Source organism: Amblyomma mixtum, chromosome 7, assembly GCF_055824585.1.
Source record: "Amblyomma mixtum isolate Tamu chromosome 7, ASM5582458v1, whole genome shotgun sequence".
NCBI lineage: Eukaryota > Metazoa > Arthropoda > Arachnida > Ixodida > Ixodidae > Amblyomma > Amblyomma mixtum.
This window is the reverse complement of record NC_143018.1, coordinates 58,790,462-58,805,521: the sequence shown is the minus strand read 5'-3', so window position 1 is coordinate 58,805,521 and position 15,060 is coordinate 58,790,462. Positions and strand designations below refer to the sequence as shown.

General features: G+C 49.5%; 1 protein-coding gene across 6 annotated transcripts in view; it reads right to left on the bottom strand.

Moving 5' to 3' along the window:
• Positions 1 to 15,060, bottom strand: part of LOC149336187 (uncharacterized) — a 74,894-nt gene that overhangs the window by 14,589 nt on the left and 45,245 nt on the right. For 5 of the 6 annotated variants that reach the window (XR_016284186.1, XR_016284183.1, XR_016284185.1 and 2 more), the window contains 3 exons: positions 13,809 to 14,428; positions 3,271 to 4,668; positions 1,605 to 1,796 (listed from right to left, as the gene is read on the bottom strand). The gene's annotated coding sequence lies outside the window, so the exon portion shown is untranslated. Of the gene's footprint in view, positions 1 to 1,604; positions 1,849 to 3,270; positions 4,669 to 13,808; positions 14,429 to 15,060 lie in introns of all 6 variants that reach the window. The other variant, XR_016284184.1, reaches the window with a different exon arrangement.

The window sequence follows — 15,060 nt, the reverse complement described above, 5'->3', positions numbered from 1 at the left end:
ATGGATTGCTCCAAATAGCAGGATACCTTATATTTACAGCATTAAACGCCGCTTTCAGCTCGCATTTCTCTGGTCATGCGTCGACTGAACTGATCATGAAGTTGACATCATTGGAACAATAATCGAGTATTTCTTGCGTGTGCTTCTGCCTTCCTCTCTCCTACGAACTGCCTGCGTGGTTCGCGGGTGGTCATCGTTTAAGGCCTTCTCCCGCGCTCACGTGCAGGCCATTTGGAATGCAATTAACCGTAGCGGACAGACTATTCTGAGAGAATTTAAGCCTGCTTCCGTAGAGGAATGCGAAAAGATGTGTTTTGAGGAAATAAAAGGGTGCAGTAGCCCTCACTTCTAGACATCTCTGTGAACATCTCAACTGCGCTTTAGAGCATGCAACTGAGGGTGCATATGTCATCTGTCCGAAACCCTGACGCAACTCAGCGTCCAACCGCACTTTAAGGGAAAACGTAGTCTTAGAAAGCAGGCACATCCGTACCCCTTTCGCATGCTTAACTCCATCTTGACCAAAACGTAAGCTGTATGCAAAGAGAAATGCTATGATACCACACGGAACGCTGAACGATGAAAGGTTGGTCAGTATTATGGAGAATTTTTGGGGGGAATACTGCCACCACATTGAGAAAGCAGTGATGGCATCGCTGCGATTTGGTCCGCATCTGTGATATCCCTTGCTCAAACCAGCGTCGTCGCTTGAGGGGACGCGCTTTTGTGCCACGCAACTCTTTCCGTCATTGCTCACCTCTCCTGTTCTCACGTTGCAGCGATTGCGACTCCGCTCGGGTGTGAGGTCATCATTGTCTAAATTTTGCGTTATACACCCGCGTCATGTCGCACGCCGGTGACCCTGGTTCGGTTTTCATCTAGAACTCAATATTGTTTTCTTATTTTTTTATATTTTCACTTTACGTGCGGTCTAGTTTAGCCAACGCTTCATGACGCCATGCTAAACGTGCTAATGAGAGCAATGCCTTAAGCCTTGATCCCCTTTTCTTTTTCGTTTCTTGCTTGCCGCTTCTTGAGTTCTGGGATCGGATGAGAATGTCAACGAGAACAGAATGTCAACCACCTAACCGAGTGGCGCTGCAAGAACCCAGCACTCATTAATAGCTAGCAAACGGCCACAATGTCGCTCTAGGATGCCCAGCCTGCTGAACAATGTTGCAGAAGCTACGGCTTCATCGATGCTATGCAGAGTTATGCGCGGCTCCAGCCGTCTTGCAGCGCGCGATGCCTAACTGCGCATTCGCCCACCCCCTTACGTTCCAGATCTGCTGATGAGTAAGAAATGTTTGTGCAGTGGTCCGATCACGAACAAAGGCAAAATCAGGAATCATGAATCCTAACGCCTTGGTCATCACTTCTAACACGTTCACTCGGGTTTCACTAGCCACCATTCCTTATTTCCCTTCTGACTGGAGAGTGAGGATTTATGTCAAAGCTCTCGGGGATCTGTTGTGCCGATGCTACCACTGCCATCATTTATGAGGTCCGCCGATTTGGGTTTCTGTCTGGCTTTCCAAGCTATACTCATTAACAAGGACAATACGCTTAACAGCTTCAAGTGCGAGTGGTGTCAGTGCGCTCACCAGACGAAATGTGGCGATACCGGAGGCAACAATCGGAAGTCTAGTTCCAAGAGCTGTGTCACTGGAGCCACGCGATGTTCAGGGTTGGTCCCGATCGACAACAGTTGTGGTGGCTGCTGTCCAAAGTGGTGGGTGACCGGTCATCACACTGTCTCCATGACTGTAGGTGGTCACACTTCGTCTCCGGTGCCTCTGGAACAAAAGTAGAGCCATTTTCGGACCGTCTTCTATGCTGTTTCCTGTTCTGTGAGAGACAAAAGGTGAAGCGCTAAGAGAGATAATCGTGCAATACTGGTCGAAATGATTTAACCCGTCAGGGGTGAACACAGGGGCAAGGATGTGAGAGAGAGTGCTGCTTATAAAAAATCTAATTACATCAGGTTGTGAAGGCGACTACTTTTTTTGTTGTTGTCGCGCACAGTTTTCTTCGCTCCAAATTGAAAGCATATAACTTGGATTGTAAAGTAATTGCGTGGATTTCAGGATACCTGTCGTTACGAAAACAGGCTGTTGTTCTGAACGGTATTTCTTCACAATATACACCAGTTCCGTCGGGAGTTCCCCGACGCATTCAGGTCTTCATTCAGGATGGTTTCCGATGATTGTGCTGTTTACAGAGTAGTAAATTTCCACTTCTCATTTGCAAATCCTCCAAACTTATTTAGATCCCGTATACAAACTGTTCACGTTACCTTCACAAGAAAACCTTCTAATCAACTGTATAGGTATATTATTCATTATTTTACTCAAAATATAAGCAAGTCATTTAAATATCTAGGCGTATTTTTTGCATCGGACTTACGATGGAATAAGCACATAATAATATTGCGAATAAGGCAGCATAACGTTTGGGTTTCCTACGGCGGAATTTTAGCCATTTACCAAGTAATTAAAGAACACAGGTGTATTTCAGTCATGTACGCTCAATACTTGAATATGGATGTGTTTGCTGGGACCCACACACAGCTGAGTGTGTAGGTAAATTAGAGAAAATTCAGAATAGGGCTGTTAGATTTGTTCTTGGTAACTATAATCGGCGTTAGTATGACGGAAAGCAAACAAATACTTAAATGGCAAGAGTTGAAGGACCATAGAAGGTACATCCGACTGAAATTTTTCCATGAGATTTATTATTCGTAAACTGCCATAAACCGCGAACAGTATATCCAGGCACCTCACTATATCTCAATGCGACTGGACCACTGCTTGAAGGTCAGGAAATTTTCTTGCAAGGCCTTGCGTTATTCTTTTTCTGTTAGAACTGCTCGAGACTGGAAAAGTTTGCCATCGAGCATTTTATGTATAACATCTAATGATGCATTTGTCCATGCACTGCAATAATTGTTTATACCTCTGATGAAGTCTCTACCCCCCCCCCCCGCCTCCTGTAATGCCCTACGGGATGATGCAGGTAACTAGTGAATAAAAAATAAGCAAATAAAAGTAAACATGACTGAAGCCTTCATGACCTACGATACTTTTTTCATTTGTAAAAGTCATATTCTCTGTTCTTATGACCGTGAACGGCACTCAAAAGGGAAACTGAGCAATAGGGTTCTTTCTGAGTCAATAAACGACCGAACCTTCAGAAAAGCTTCGAGTTATGTTTAATTTATAAAGGTCGTAGCTTCCATATGCTAAGTTGGCTGGGTGCATTTCTACGTACCAAGTCGTCTTGTCCTGCCGAACCGCCAGCTCTGGACGGCTCCGTACCAGGGTGATGACTGTTCGCAGTGGACAGGATATCCGTGTTGTAGCAGTGGTCTTGTTAGTAAGTGTAAGTGTTGTGTAAGTGTTGTTAGTATAGCTGATGTCATTCTATAAACCAGGTGTATCTTTTCACTGTTACCGATGCCGCTGCTTCGTTATTGTCGTATTGGTGTCAGATATTTGGTCGTTTTTGATGTCTTGGTAGCAAAAACGCCTGCGATGGTAGAGGTGGCGACTATTTTCTAGACTATCTTTTTCGGCCGTCGTTGCCTCTCGTATTAGTGGCCGTCGAGATCGCTGTGTTCTAAGGTTGTCACACTTGTTCCAGTGCTTCTTGTTCATTTGTAAAATGTCGCGGCTTTGGTCTCCCAAGAACGTTATGCTCTTCTTACAGCTATGGTGGACAAAAGGTGTCTGGTAGATGCTCGCTGCCACCGGCATGAGAAATTGCACCACCGCTTGGAGCCTCTTCCCGCTCGCATGAACAGAAAATAGAATGCGCCGAAAAAAAAACAACGCCTGATGAGTAGTAGTGGCGCCGCTGTTTTCTCCATCGGTTGTCTAGTTCAGCCCCGACATCAATACACCCCGCTGATTGTAGCCTCCAGGAGGACCCTCATCAATACTCCTCAGTTCGAGAAACTGCATAAAAACAGTCCCACTCGTATCAGCAATACTAGTAACTGGGGCCGATAACCAGGCGCCCGCTCGGGCCATACTTCTCGAAAAGTAAGGTGTTTCCGGCGATCAAAGGGGATTTACGTTTGGGTCTAAAACCAGGGTTTCAACTGCATGGGCGTCGCTAATATGGTCCTCCTTTTTATTAGTCACTGCGCCATGGGACGTTCCTTGAGTTTCTGCACGTTCTGCTTATAACAGTTTGTTGCGTGTTGTAACGTGTTTATGCTTAACGGCAGTTCTGTTGCTTGTTACGTTCTGACGTTGTTTCGAGTTAATTTTTCTCTGTTTCCTCTTGTTGTCTTGTGTTTCGTATTGTCTTTGTTCTTCGTGTATTGCTGCGGTCGCCATGTTTTTGTGGCTTCGTGAAGTGGTTTTTGTGTTTCAGCAGTTGTAGTTAGTTTTTCAGACGAACGGGCTGGTGTTTGTGGTCGGTGCGCAGCGGGTAGCAGACCGCCGGCATGAGAAACAGCAACAGTGCTCACTGCCGCATGGATGGGAAGCCAGCATGAAGAACAGGTGGAGTGCCGCTCTGGGAATATAGGATGTTTCTTTGATCTAGGTCTTCTGTCGGGATATCTGAAGATGTGGCCTAGGGTGCGCAGCAGTTGCCACTCCTTGCCACGCCAGGGGTGATGTGCGTTACGCTGCTAGGCAGTCCTTGGTGCACGAAGGCCTGCAAAAAAGAATGCGGCCAGTTTACGAAATGTGTTGACCAGACCGCAACCTTTCCTACCTAAATGCTCATGATCGAATACTAAAGCAGTGGCAAAACACGCCCTTGCATATACAATGTCAAAGCAGGTTTAAAAAAATTTCAGGATTAATATCTGAACCTTACATTACAGAACATATCATAGCCCACGCACTATGTGCAGTAGAGAGCGGGGGGACTATTTCCTCAATCAAATTAGAGCTGGTTTTAACCTACAAGACAAGGAGTCAGCTAGGAACCTTTGCGATGTTGTGGTTCGCCTAGGCTTCACTAATGGCTTTTTTTTGCTTATGCGAGTCCAAGCTGAGCGTCAGGGCCTGCCACCTTTCGTAATTTCTATTAAGTGTGAGCATAAATGTTATTCCTTAGTGATCAGCAATATGAAGTGTTTACAGTGCGGATGAACGGTTATTCGGAAATAACTCCATGATTTCAGACACGTGCTAAACTGAATGCAGGATCCGGGAGTGCATTGGACATCGGCTTCTGGGCAAGAAAAATCTCGCACCTTTAGCAGATTCTTTACTACGTAAGGTGCACTAGTTTTACCATGAGAAAACGGCGCCGTCTCTCTGCATACAGAAGTGAAGCCTCCATATTCGAGAATCGCGCCACACAAGCCGCATTCCTCAATTTACTCCCCTATCTAGGCGCCTGGCAACCCACCAACCACCGCCCTCCATAGGCGCCATCCATCATCCTGCTTTGCAATTTAGTAGCTTTACGCGCGAACAACCCTCTTACCTTCACTATGCGCAAGGCCTCCACCACCAAATGTAGGCTCGCACACCACAGGAACGAACAAGCAAGGGCGAAATTCTAAGACGTAGTGGGAAAGCCAGCTGCCCTCCATGACCGCCAGACGTCTCTGCATTCTTTCTTCACCTTCCAGAAGCACCACCCACCTAAACGAATATTAATGAATTCCCCCCCACTCTCCCCCGGTTTGTTCGTACGCTGCACTGTCACAAGGGCGGCGCATGCGTTAACAACAGGCTTCGTTGTTCTTTTCTGCAGCTTGAGAGGCACACATCAGTCCCAGCGGCACTTGAGTTGCGAGACAGTGATGTGAGTTGTCATTAGGTTACGTAATGCGTGCGCCGGAAAGCAATAAACTGAGAACCTTTGAGCACAGGTCTCATGGCGCTATTCATCAGCAAGGCCAGTATTTATCAACGCTCGGCTGCGACGCTGGTTTGTAGCCGAGCACTGAGCGCAATTGGGCGCGCTGGTGAGATTGATGCATAGTGAGGAGCTTCAATACGGCTAAGTAGGCTTTGAATTCATTGCCGACCCACGGATGCATACCCTTCTGAATCGTTGTGCATTTTAATGAGGTCGCCATGGAAGCGTTTAAGCCATGTGATGTAACAAGATGGCAGTAGAGCTAGGAACCGTCTAGTGGAAACGGATCGCTTTGCAAGTTGTAGGCTATAGCAGGGAACCACTCGACGGTGATGTCGATGCCAAGATTATGCGGCCGCTCGGGGATGAGGAAGGTGATGTAAACGCCGGAGAAGATGAGCACCTAGCTGTGGCCGCAGAAGAGCTGCGATCGGGGACGCTTCTGAAGGGTGGAGATTGGGGGGTGGGTGGGTAGCCGGAGGGGTTAGCTGGTGGGTGGTGCTTCTGGAGATCACCTGGCTTTCAAACTGCGTCTCTGAATTGGATTTCGCAATCGCATCTTTGCTCCCGTAGCTGCGTGAGGTTCAGATGGAGACCCTGAGGGCTGTGGGGGCAGTTGGGTTGAAGGTGGGTACCGCTCCTGGAGGGCAGAGTTAGGTGGTCTGGTGGTGGAGGGTGGGTCTAGACGGTTTAAGTGGGCAGAGTTGAGACGGGGATGGGGACTGCGGGCGTGCTGGTGTGCGGATGAAGAGCCTCATTCGTTGCCGAGGCTTCACGCAGACAATTGTCATCTTCGCCGAGTGCTACTGTTGTCTCTATCACAGTAACAAAATCATTCCGAAAATAGACCTTGGTAAGCCTTCTAGAGTTATTCAGTGCTGAGTGCGCCGAGCGAGTAAAGCGCGTTCTTATGACATGGCGAGGAAAAATTACAATACGCTGCGTGCTTGATCCCTGCATACTCTACTGTTCTGAATAGGAAAAGTACCGATTGCAGCGAACTGTAACAAAATAACGCAGCTTTATCACTCACTGATGCGATCTTTGTTCTGTTCTGTTAGATCCCTCTTAAATAATAACCCAAAGCTGCATGGCGGGAAGAGGTGGACCTTTACGGGAAAAAAATTAAGCATTTATTCAATAACGGGGAAGACTGACGTTATTGAGAGAGGTTTCCGCCATTCATTCTGGTTACCAGTTATCGGTAAACGTCAGCAGCTGCTTGCGAAATTCGCTAGATGTAGCACCGACCAATTGCACACCTCACAAAAAGCATTTGACTTTATAGCTTGTTAAATAGGGTTATTACTTGCTATTAAGCGAAAGCCTTTGATGGCTCATGCTCGCGCCCATGACTGCCCGTCCGACCGTTACATCTGTAGTGAAAGTCCTAACTAATAAGCCATGAGTAACCAGACATTAATCAGCTATCAACTAATTTGTCATGACTAGTGGAGGAGACACGGCCGTAGTTGTTCGAGTGCGGACGTGCGTCGCATGGGATTCGCAGATTTCAACCCCCACGGACTATCTCGACCCACTGGGCCACCAACCTTTGGTTGGATTTGAAAGACCTCACAAACTGTATCACCCGGACACCGGTTTCAAGACGGTAGGACCAATTGTGGCAGTTTTACCGGACTTTGAAGCCCCGCGTGGCTCGGGCGACTATTTGGCGGAAACGCTCGCTGCTAAGCCTACTTAGGCTTAGGTAGACTACGGGCGTTCGCGGGCAGCCAGGCCCGCTCAGCGACAGCGATGCAGCCTGGAACCGCCTCCCGTACCGCAGAATGCCCAGATTTTGAGCCATCAACGAGCAGAATAGCCCAGAATTTGTGAGAAGCACAAGAGATGGACGACGCCTACCTCGACATCTCCGACTCCGAGATTTCGGCAGGCGGGGGAATCGAGGACTCCGCCATGCAGGAGCAGCAAGACACCCAAAAAGAAGACGAGGCAAATTGGGAATTGGCCCTGACCAAACGCCAAAAGAAGCGCCAGAGAAAAAACGGACGGAACGCCGCCGCAAACGCCGCAATTTCCCCGGCCGCTCAAGGTGACCTCGGAAGGGAATCCCCGGCCTTTACGCCGACAGCTGGCGCGCCAGCTGCCGGCGCGCTGAAAAAAGACGGGAAAGGAACGCAAAAGCAGCCCAGGCGAAGGCTGCCCCCGCTCCCCAGGGACGATTTCAAGATTATTTTGCGACCGAAGCGACTTGTAGTCAAGTCGCTCCAGCAATTCCAAGTGGCCCGGGCCGTAGCCGCGGCATGCAGCAACAAGTTCGAAGGAAGAGACCTGATCACCAGGCTCCGTACAGGATCCAATATTATAATCGTGAGCACGCCGAACGAAAAGGCCGCCCAGCTAGCGAGACGCATCACTAGCCTCAAGATCGAAGGACGCTCATACGACGTGAACGCTTACGTGGCCGCACCGGAAGACACCCGGCGTGGCGTGATACACGGAGTTGACCCCGGAGCGACACCGGAGGAACTGAAGGCCGATTTGTGGACGCGCACACAGGGTGTTACCATTCACAGCGCTCGAAGACTAGGCAAGACCAAGACAGCTGCCATCACTTTTGGCGGACCCATCACACCGAAACATGTAATCTACTGCGGAGCCGAGTACAAGTGCTACCCGTATCGGCCCACAAGACAAATCTGCTACGTTTGCTGCCAACCAGGTCACCGCTCTGACGTGTGCCCCAAACCGGACGCCAACGCTTGCAAACGATGTACCCCGAGATGCCTGATCTGCGGAGGCGACCACGCTACCGGAACGAAGGAGTGTCAAGACCGATTAAAGAAAGCCAGGGATCCGCGAGGCAAGGCCAACAGCGGCAACAAGGGCGGCGGACGCGAGAGCAGACGCCGCAGCCGGAACAACTGTGGAGAGAAACCGAGGTGGTTCAGCTCGGAGGGGGAGTCCTCCCAGAGCCGCTCGAGACTCCGGGCGTCACGGAGCAGTTCACGGAGCCGGTCGCGGTCCTTTACGCCCCTGCCACCCCCAGCCATCAAGGGAGGCAGGCAGCAGCAGCAGCAGCAGAACAAGCAGAAGCAAACCCGAAAGCTGGGGAGCCGAAAACCCCTGGTTTGCTCCGCACTCTAGAGGCATAACTAACCAGCAGAACACAAAAAGCAACCGCGAACAACCTAGACAAGAGGACGCGGAGAAAACAGCGCTGAGACGCGAATTAGAACTATCACGCGCTAGGCAGACAGAGCTAGAGCGCCAAATAGCAGAGCTCACGAAGGCAGTACGAGACCTTAAGTCGAACAGCCCTCCGCAGCCACAAATATTACAAAACCAAGCCCCGTCGCAAACAGGCAACGAGTATCTCACTAAATTTGAGGCAGAAATCCAGCAAATGCTGCAGCAGATGATGCAGCAGATGATGCAGCAAGTGCAACTACAAGTCACAGAACTCCGCAGTAGCATCCGCAAGCAGAAATTCGCCGATAACATTAGAGAAAAGGCCTACCACCGCCCTGCGCTGGCAGCCCTCGCCAACTCGGCCACAAACAACACTGAAGGTTAAACATGGCCAACAAAACCTTAGGCAACCAGGAAACCCTAGACATATATGGCAATGGAACTGCAGAGGCTACCGCAAGAAGCAGGGCCTCCTCCAACAACACATTCGTACACAACAAGCACCGCCCGACATCATAGCGCTTCAAGAGACGGGCACTACGCCAACACTCGCAGGATATACGTGCTACGAGACTCAAGAGAAAGGAAGAACGGCAAGCCTAGTCAGTAAGGCGCTCATCGCCATAAACCATGACAAGATTGCCGACACCGACGTAGAACACGTGATACTAGAAATTATACCAAAGAAGAAAATAAAGAGGGGCAGCATCTTCATTGTGAACGCATACAGTCCTCCAAAACAGAGGAAAGCAAAATTCCACGAACTTTTCCATGGCGCACGCAAACTAGCAAAAAACAACACGCTAATCACACTAGGAGACTTCAATGCCATGGACAAAAGCTGAGGATACCAAACAGCTAACCCAAAAGGTAAAGCACTAGCAGCGGCAGCTGAAAACACTGACTGTAATCTCCTCACAGAATCAGACACTCCAACCAGAATCGGAAACAGCGTCTGTACCGACACCTACCCCGACCGCACATTCATACGGGGAGCGGAACAGGCAGTGTGGGAGACATTGTTAGAAAATCTGGGCAGTGACCACTACATACTTAAAACGCAAGTAACCTCAGACAGGCTAAAGCGCCAGTTGGGATCGCCAAAAATTACGGATTGGAGCGCTTTTCGAAGGCATGCGACGGGAATCTCGCCGCGAGCGGGGTCCAATCGATAGAAGAGTGGGGAAACATGCTGAAAGAAAAACAGCGCAAGTACACTAAAGAAATCGCGCGAACGACGCAGACACCCGAGGTGGACGCCAGGCTGCTCAAGCTATGGGAAGCTAGACGCGGGCTCACCAAGAAGTGGAAGAAACAAAAGTACAACAGAAAACTAAAACTTAAGATCGCAGAAGTCACAGCGAAAGCAGAGGAGTACGTGGCGCAATTGGCAAGGCAAAACTGGCAACAATTCAGGGACTCCCTCAACAGAACTTTGAGAACATCGAGGACGTGACACATACTCAAGGCTCTTATAGATCCGACAAAAACCAAGGCAGAAAACAACAAAGCCATCTACCGGTTAATCCACCAGTTCGAGGGACCAGACTCAGCACTCCTGGAAAAAGTACGCGTTAAGTGCTTCGGGGACACACACCCAGCAGCTTACGCAGAGCGCTATCGGGGAAGTGAAAACGGCACCCTGGACAGACCCATCAAGCGAGAAGAGGTCTACGCAGCGATTCGAAACACAACCAGAAACGGCCGCGGGTGCAGACAAGGTCAATAACGCACTCATCCGCAAGCAACCTCAGTGATGAGCTATTCGCAGAATTAACCGACTTTCTCCACAAACACTGGGAAGCGGAGACCGTGTCCGAGGAGTGGAAGCATGCGGAGGTTGTCATGATTCCTAAGCCGGGCAAGAAACTACAAATTGAGAACATCAGACCGATCTCGCTCACATCGTGCCTAGGAAAACTGTACGAACGAGTGGTGACGCTGAGACTACAACAATACATGGAGGACAACGAACTGTATCCCCACAGCGTGTTCGGTTTCAGAGCAAAACTATCGACCCAAGATGTACTACTTCAAATCAAAGAAGTACCTGGGAACGTCCCCAAGAGCGGAGAAAACATAATAATGGCATTGGACATCAAGGGGGCTTTTGACAATGTAAGTCACGAGGCTATCCTTACGGGCATGAACGATCTGAACTGCGGGAGGAAAATCTACGGCTACGTCAAAGCCTTCCTCTCAAACAGAACGGCAACGATTGGCCTGGGGGAGCTCAGATCAAACAAATTCCTTATTCCAAATAAAGGAACACCTCAAGGATCGGTCATCTCCCCTACGCTCTTCAACATAGTCATGATTGGCTTGGCAAAACATTTAAAGCCATCGACGGCATACACCATGCCATGTATGCCGACGACATCACCATCTGGGTCAGCACAGGCTCGCTCGGAGAGAAAGAAGAGAAATTACAAAAGGCAGCCACCTGCGTAGAGAACTACGTCAGAACAAGAGGGCTAGCATGCTCCACTGAGAAATAAGAGCTAAGAGTTTGGAGAGGAAAACAATATCGCACAGTCCCCACTAGCGACGACTTAAAGTTGAACGTCTACCTCGAGGGGAAGTCGATACCGGAAAAAACACTCATCAGAATCTTGGGGATGTGGATACATTAAAACCAACGCTGGACTCACACCCCCGCCCTGCTCAAAGCATCCACTCTACAAGTGGCCCGCATGATCACGCGCATCTCACACAGACGTCATGGCATGCGAGAGGAGGACACACTCAAGTTGGTGTGGTCCCCTACTACAGTCCCATCATGAGTGAGGTACAACAGGTGGACGTGATTCTACGCAAAGCCTACAAAACCGCACTCCACCTTCCTCACAGCACTTCAACCAAAAAGCTCCTAGCCCTAGAACTGCACAACACTTTCGATGAATTCAGAGAGGCACAACTAGTCTCCCAACTGCGCAGACTACAGCAGACCCCATCTGGCAGGGAGCTCCTAAAGAAACTGGGCCGCGCCGATCAAATTCAAGAGATGCAGAGGACAGAAACAATTCCGGACGAATATCGCAACACTCTAAAAGTAACGCCCATACCCCGGAACATGGATCCCAACCTACACAAAGCACGCAGAGAGGCAAGGGCTGAATACCTACAAAAGACATTAGCACCCCAAGAAACGACGGTATACGTGGACGCAGCCACATACACCAGAACAGCGGGGCAGCACAACAGCAACGCGGTAACAACGGTGATTGACTCGACCCTACGCGAGATCACAAGCGCATCACTACAAGACTGTACGATAGTCGAGGCTGAGGAAGCGGCCGTCGCTCTAGCGGCAGCGGAGGGCTATCGATCTAAACGGTCTCTAAAAATCCTTACAGACTCACAAACAGCATGCCGCAACTACATACGCGGCAGAATAGGGCACAGAGCGCTCCGCATACTCCGCTCTGGGAGCCACATAACAAAACAAACGAAGAACCAATGAGGCATACGATAGTATGGACGCCGGGACACGCGGGAGTAACAAAGAACCATGAGGCAGACAGGATAGCTCGAGGGTACACTTATTACCGAGCATCCAACGTAGGCAACCTCGAGGGGACCGAACCTGTACCCCAAGATTATTCGGCGATACTAAATTATTACAAGGGCTGCAGAAAGCGGTATCCACCACCTGACAACTTCCTTAGCAGAGAGGACTCTGTCGTGTGGAGGCAGCTGCAGACGGGCTCGTACCCGAACCTACACGTACTCAACAAAATATATCCCATACAATACAATGACAAATGCCCTTGGTGCCAAGAACCCCCCACGCTGTACCACATAACGTGGGCATGCCAGAGGATAAGCGTGGTACCAGTGATAACAAACCCGAGTGCGGAGCAATGGGAGGGAGTGCTCTCCAGCGATCGCCGGGTCGACCATGGTCTGATTCGGCGAGCACAACTGGCAGCAGCTTCCAGCGGAGCCCTGGACTAAGGGCAACCGACCTTTGAGCAAGATGGACGAAGCCATCTCAAAACCGCCGAATACAACCGAATCTAGAGCTAATAAAGTTTTCACTCACTCACTCACTCACTAATGACTAATAAGTCATTAACCAATCAATACTATCTCATTTTCAAGCAATCATGAGTGGCTAGTCATGGGCCATGACTAATTTGTCATGACTAGCCAATCCAGGTCATCCCATAGGAGCCTCATGTGTGCCTACGGCCGTCGTCTCGTTGGTGGATAACTGCGCATGCGCTAAGGTGGCGCCACTGACGCGCGCGATGCTCTCTAGCTAGACGCCTTGCAGCAGTCAGATGCGACGGATACCTCCCACGAGCTCTCCGGATTCTACGGCGGAGCACGATTGCGCTGGCAAGCTTAAATGCAAACCTAGAGAGCGCCAGCAAAGTTGCGTAGAAAGGCTTTCGCCTCGCGCACTTTAGATCGTCAAAGTGCCCCCTGAGTTTTTCAGCAAAGTTGCGTAAAAAGGCAAAATCATCTGTGAAATAGCAATGCTGGAAATGTTTGTCTCAATAACACCTGTATATAGAAACATCGCACTTCACAGTTATTGCTACTTGAGCTTCTAAAAGTAAAGGCGTTCTCGTACACACTTTGGCATGTATTCTCCCCATCTGTTATGAACAGGCCCGTATGGGATAGTATGCATTCCCAGAACATGATGAATTTTCTATTCTTGGTGCTATCGTCAGCACACTCTATGGGTGCGTTTTTACTGCGCCAGAATACAAGCGCGTAAAGGGATTCCGCCAAAAAGCTTGCGATTAGGTCAAGGTCATTAGCTATTTTCCCGCTTTGCCATAATGACGAACGAATGCTGTGCTCACCGGTACTACGTCCACGGTGATGTGCATCAAGAATCCGCCTCGATGGCGTCCATGGTGCGGGCATCAGTGTTGAGAAATCGCCCAAAAAGGCAGCTTCGGTTATCGCTTGTGTCGTGCTACCAGCAGTGTTGCAAGCCAACGTGTTGTACGTTCTGTTGACGCCAATGGTCAAAGGTCAACTAAGTTGTCTTAGGACCTTTCCTGTCCTCGTCCCGTCTTGTCGAGGCTCTGCTTTCGTGTGTTTCTGTTGTGAAGTTTTCGCTGTATTGCAGAAAGCAGGTCTGTCATTATTTGTGCTGATTGCATTGTGCTGTCTTCATTCGTGCTTGCTTTGGTTAGGGCCATGTCGTGTTCTGTGTTGAAGCGTCACTTGAAGAGCGGCCGCCATTCTCAAGAGGAACCGGGTTGCTGCCGATGATCTGGACAGCGGGCAGGCGGTGACTTCAGTCGCTGCCTGGATGCGACGCTGCACATTCCTCCCGGATGCGCAGATTTCGCCCAGATAAACGCGGCGAAGCATACATGCCTCGGAACGCGCCACGCCAAGATCCGTTGACTCCAGGAAGATGGAACCCTTTCCATCCGCGGCAAATATCCACCAGGTGGCCTGGACCGATAACCTGCAGAGGCGCCGTGCTTGTGATCAACTGATGTTTTAATGCGACAGCCTAAGTCCCATTACCTTAAAAGCCGGCATCCGCCCTCCATAAAATGACGTTCGGAGGATATCAGAACATCTAATGAGGCGGCACCGAATTTCATTTCGGTACCACGTCATCGTGGTCAAAGCATCTGTGCATCACCTCCATGCATTACTTGGACATATGGATCAAGATTTTCACCTACCTCTGTCGTAACCTTGGTATTTCCTGCATCATCGTTCTATGTCAACATGCGCAGGGTACTTTATTCTAGGACACCAGGGGATGACACAGTGCAATCAAGCTATAAATGAACCTCTAGATTGCTTCGCTGTCAATGAGCACAGCAGCGCCAGAAGCATGCAGAACGTCTGTTCATCTGCCTTGTGCAATTCTACATACGCTTTCGCATTCTCCTAAGCATCTCTGCCAAATTTTTATTTGCATTTCAGTCCAGTCTCTCCGTTCATATTTAATATTCGATCCTGACACATTTGTGACCATGAAGGAAAATAAGTAAAGCAAAGTTGCGAGATTGGTTACTTGTCAGTAATTTTGGAACACCGCTTAAGTGTCACGCCGGCGCCACACAAGCTTTCAACATTCGATAA